This window comes from Macaca mulatta, chromosome 6 (assembly GCF_049350105.2).
Source record: "Macaca mulatta isolate MMU2019108-1 chromosome 6, T2T-MMU8v2.0, whole genome shotgun sequence".
Classification (NCBI taxonomy): domain Eukaryota; kingdom Metazoa; phylum Chordata; class Mammalia; order Primates; family Cercopithecidae; genus Macaca; species Macaca mulatta.
Genome location: NC_133411.1, coordinates 163,425,408 through 163,431,187, shown reverse-complemented (window position 1 = coordinate 163,431,187; position 5,780 = coordinate 163,425,408). Strand labels below are relative to the sequence as shown.

Below are 5,780 nucleotides of genomic sequence, written 5' to 3'. Positions count from 1 at the left end.
GACCTGAGGTCAGGAGTTCAAGACCAGCCTGGCCAACATCGTGAAACCCCATCTCTACAAAAATACAAAAATTAGCCAGGCCTGATGGCAGGTGCCTGTAATCCCAGCTACTCAAGAGGCTGAGGCGGGAGAATCGCTTGAACCCAGGAGATGGAGGTTGCAGTGAGCCGAGATCACGCCACTGCACTCCAACCTGGTGACAGAGCGAGACTCCATCTAAAGAAAAAAAAGAGTGTTATAAGTTATGGATGTAATTCCTAGAGCCATCATTTTAAAAATATACAGTGGTGGCAGTTCCGGTTAGGAGGTTGAGTTTGTTTATGTTGTTTACAGATTTAGCTGCTGCTTTCCCCAGCTCCAGCTCCAAGATGAGAAAATCCTTCACCAACTTCATGTGCAAGAAGGACTTTCATCCTGCCTCCAAATCCAACATCAAAAAACTATGGATGGCAAAACAGAAAATATATGATAAGAAGAAACAAGAAGAATTAATGCAGCAATTTCTTATAGAACAAGAATCATATGGTAATAGATTGCTTATGGGAGATGAGCATGTAAAGAACGGCCTTAATTTCATGTATGAAGCCCCATCAGGAGCTAAAAAAGAAAACAAAGAGAAAGAAGAAACAGAAGGAGAGACTGAATACAAATTTGAATGACAGAAAGGAGCCACACGAGAAAAATATGCCAAAGATGACATGAACATCAGAGATCAGCCCTTGGGTATTCAGGTTCGAAATGTGTAGTGCATTAAATGTCACCGATGGGGTCATGTCAACACAGATCAAGAATGTCCTTTGTTTGGTCTTTCTGAAATCAATGCAAGTTCCGTTCTTGCTGATGGTTCAGGGCCATCGATGCATCCCTTGGAGCTAATAGCGAAGATGAGAAACAGTGGGTTTGCATTGAAAGGAAATATACTGGGGAGAAACTTGACGGCAAATGATCGATCCATCACAAGAGTATGTTGCAAGTGAGGGTGAAGAAGATCCAGAAGTTGAATGCTTAAAGTCACTAACAACTAAACAAAAACAGAAACTTCTTAGGAAATTAGATCGACTGGAGAAGAAAAAAAAAGAAAAAAGAAAAAAGAAAGTTTCAGAAGAGCAGAAGTAAACACAAAAAACATAAATCCTTTTCCTCTTTCTCGTCTTCCTCCTCCTCCTCCTCTTCCTCTACTAAGACTTCAGAAAGCAGTAGTGAGAGTGAGAATGACAATAAAGAAAAAAAATAGGAAGAAAAGAAAAGCAAGCGTTCAGGGCATATCACACAGTGATTCTGAAGAGAAGGACCTGTGTAAGAAGAGAAAACTTCATGAAGAACTTTCTGGCAGTCACCATAACCAGGAAAAAGCCAAGGAAAAGCTCAGGTTCTTAAAACACGAGAGTTCTAGGGAGAATAGCAAATGGAGCCATTCCGATTCTGACAAAAAGTCCGCAAGCCATAATTATAGCCCAGAGAAGAGAGGCTCTGAAAGAAATGAGGGGAGGTCAAGACCAGCCTGGCCAATGTGGATGGCAGAACAGCCTGTAATCCCAGCACTTTGGGAGGCCGAGGCGGGCGGATCACGAGGTCAGGAGATCGAGACCATCCTGGCTAACAGTGAAACCCCGTCTCTAGTAAAAACATAAAACATTAGCTGGGTGTGGTGGCGGGTACCTGTAGTCCCAGCTACTCGGGAGACCGACGTAGGAGAATGGCGGGAACACAGGAGGCAGAGCTTGCAGTGAGCCAAGATCGCACCACTGCACTCCAGCCTGGGGGACAGAGTGAGACTTCGTCTCAATAAAAAACAAAAAACAAAAAACAAACAAAAAAAGACTAATTTTAATTACTCACTCTGTAAACTGTCGATTCAAGTACAAAACTACATGAGTACCGTAAGAATGAATTTTGCAAGTATTTATAAGTAAGCTACTTTGGGGCTGTAGAAATATCTTCTGTTGGTAACTGTTTCTTGTACCCTATACCAGATAAAAACCACGTATAACTCTGTGACATTTTCTTTGTTCTGAAACATCATTAAAAGAATGACAATAAAAATATATATACATACATGTATATACCTAGTGTCATATAGCTAAAAAGTCATTAGAGTAAACTAGATGGGGTTCTAAAAAAGTACTTAATTAGACCAAGAAAGCGGGAAAAAGAGAACAAAGAACAGAGGGACAAAATGGAAACTGACAACATAGTAGACTTAAGACCTAACCCCAAACTTTTGCTTTGAGAGGGAGTTTCACTTTATTGCCCAGGCTGGAATGCAGTGGTGTGGTATCAGCTCACTGCAACCTCTGTCTCCTGGGATCAAGCGGTTTTTCTGTCTCAGCCTCCCGAGTAGCTGAGATTCAGGTGCATGCCACCATACCTGGGTAATTTTTGTATTTTTAGTAGAGACAGGGTTACGCCATGTTGGCCAGGCTGGTCTTGAACTCCTGACCTCAAGTGATCCACCCACTTCGGCCTTCCAAACTGCTGGGAACGAGCATGAGCCACCATGCCTGGCCAACCCCAAACTTATTAACAGTTACATTAAATGTACAGTAAGAGGTGGAGATTTTCAAAGTGAATAAAAAGAGGCAAGACTCAAACTATATGCCGTTTATAAGATAATCACTTTATAAATATGGAGACAGGTTGAACATAAAAGGATGAAACACAATATGTCACACAAACTATGTCATAAGGAAACTAGTATGACTATATTAATATCAGATAAATTAGATTTCAACACAAAAAGTATTACCAAAAACAGTCATTTTATAGATAGAAAGTTAAAATCATGATGATATTATAATTCTCAAGGTGTACACAACTAGTAGTAAAGCTTTAAAATACATAAAACAAAAAGGGACAGAATCAAAGTGAGAAATAAGAAATCCACAAATATGTAGGTGATGTTAATATTCCCTTTTTCGTAATTGATAGAATAAGCAGACAAATCAATCAGTAAGGAAATAGAATATTTGAATACATGATCAAACAAATTGATATTTATAGAATACTATACCCAATAACTGCTGAATGTACATTTTTTTTGAAGAGCACATTAAATGTTTACTAAGATAGACTATTTGCTGAGCCGTGAAGCAAATCTCAATACGTGTCAAAGTACTGACTGAAACCTCACAAAATATGTCCTCTGATCACAACAAAATTAAATTTCTTGAGAGCAATTAAATATACGGAAAATTTCCAAAAATCAAAAATTAAGCAACATACTTCTAAATAACTTATGCTCAAGAAAGAAATCATAAGGGAAATTAGAAAACAGTGTGAACTAAACGATAAGGAAAAACAACATATTGAAATTTGTGGGATGCAGTTAAAGTTCTTAGAGGGATATTTATAGCTTAATCGTTATTTACTTCTAGCTTTAATTGCTTGCGTTAGAAAAGAAGAAAGATTTAAAATCAATTATCTAAGCTTCCAACTTAAGAAACTAGAAAAAGAAGAGCAAATTAGATATAAAGTTTGTAGATGATAGAAAACAAAGAGCAGAAATCGATGAAATAGAAAATGATAAACATGCTTGTATCAAAATATCTCATATACACCATAAATATATACACCATGTATCCACAAAAATTAAAAAAGAAAATGCACAGACACTAGGAGAAAATCAAAAGAACCAAAAGTTATTTTTAAAAGATTAATAAAATTGAGTACTTAGGCTAAACTGATAGAGAAAAAAAACACACAAATTACCAACATCAGGGATGACAGACGAGGTATCCCTAGAGATCCTATAGATACTAAAATAATTAAAAAGGGACAGACCACTTTATACCACAAATTCAACTACTTAAATAAAATAGACAAACTCATGTTACCAAACCTGTATAAGAGGAAATAGAAAATTTTAATAACCCTATGTCTACTAGAGAGATCAAAATTTTAATTATAAACTTTTCCATAAGGAAAATTCTAGGCACAGATGGCATTACTGGTGAATTATATCAAATATTGAAATAAGAAATAAGGCCAGGTGCAGTGGCTTATGCCTATAATCTCAGCACTTCAGGAGGCTGAGGTGAGAGGACCACTTAAGGCCAGGAGTTCGAGACAAGTCTGGGCAACATGGTGAAACTCCCTCTCTATTAAAAATACATAAAAATTAGCCAGGCATAGTGGCATGTGTCTAGTCCCAGCTACTCAGCTGACTGAAGCGGGTGGATCACTTGAGCCTGGGAAGTCGAGGCTACAGTAAGCTGAGATTGCACCACTGTACTCCAGCCTAGGTGACAGAGTGGGACTGTGTCTCAAAATAAATAAATAAGAAATAATATTATTCGTATATACATCCTTTCAGGGAGTGAAGGACAGTAGAACACTTTCAAAGTTGCTTTATGATCCAGCATAATCCTGATACCAAAAATGACAAGAATATAACAAGGGAAGGAAAAAGACAATAGACTAAGATTTCTTGTGAGACACAAAAATCCTTAACCAAAAATTGACAAGCCAAAATCAGCATTGTATTAAAAAGATAATATATCATATTTTTGCAATTGCAAATTTTGCTGCTATAAATGTGTGTGTGCAAGTGTCTTTTTCACATAATGACTTATTTTCCTCTGGGTAGATACCCAGGAGTGGGATTGCTGGATCAAATGGCAGCTCTAAATTTGTTCTTTAATGAAACTCCATACTGTTTTCCATAGTGGTTGTACTAGTTTACATTCCAACCAGCAGTGTAAAAGTTTTCTGTTTTTACCACATCAACACCAGCATCTATTATTCTTTCTTTTTAAATTATGGCCATTCTTGCAGGAGTAAGGTGGTAGCGCATTGTAGTTTTGATTTGCGTTTCCCTGATAACTAGCGATGTTGAGCATTTTTTCGTGTGTTTCTTGGCCATTTGTATATCTTCTTTTGATAATTGTCTATTCATGTCCTTAACCCATGTTTTGATGGGATTGTTTGCCTTTTTCTTGCTGCTTTGTTTGAGTTCCTTGTAGATTCTGGATATTAGTCCTTTGTTGGGTGCACAGTTGGCAGAGATTTTCTCCCACTCTGTGGGTTGTCTGCTTACCCTGATGATTATTTCTTTTGTTGTGCAGAAGCTTTTTAGTTTAATTAGGTCCCATCTATTTATCTTTGTTTTTGTTGCATTTGCTTTTGGGTTACTGGTCATGAAGTCTTTGCCTAAGCCAGTGTCTCGAAGGTTTTTCCAATGTTATCTTCTAACATTTTTATGGTTTCAGGTATTAAAGTCTATGACCCATCTTGAGTTGATTTTTGTATAAGATGAGAGATGAGGATCCAGTTTCATTCTTCTACATGTGGCTTGCCAATTATCCCAGCACCATTTCTTGTTTAGGGTGTCTTTTCCCCACTTTATGTTTTTGTTGTTACCCATTATATTAGCCCATTTTTACGCTGGTGATAAAGACATACCTGAGACTGGGTAATTTATTTAAAAAAAAAAAAAAAGAGGTTTAATGGAATCACAGTTCCAAGTGGTTGGGGAGACCTCACAATCATGGCAGAAGGTGAAAGGCACGTTTTACATGGCAGCAGGCAAGACAGAGTGAGAGGCAAGAGAAAAGGAAAACCCCTTATAAAACCATCAGATCTTGTGAGACTTATTCACTACCACAAGAACAGTATAGGGGAAACTGCCCTCATGATTCAATTATCTCCCACCAGGGCCCTCCCATAACATGTGGGAATTCTGGGAGCTATAATTCAAGATGAGATTTGGGTGGAGACACAGCCAAACCATATCACCCATCAACCAATAAGTGGATAAAGAAAATGTATATATATATACACCA

General features: G+C 37.6%; 1 pseudogene; it reads left to right on the top strand.

The window, feature by feature from the left end:
* The first annotated feature begins 368 nt into the window (after positions 1 to 368).
* On the top strand, positions 369 to 1,256 carry LOC713789 (corepressor interacting with RBPJ 1-like; annotated as a pseudogene).
* The last annotated feature ends 4,524 nt before the right edge of the window (positions 1,257 to 5,780 follow it).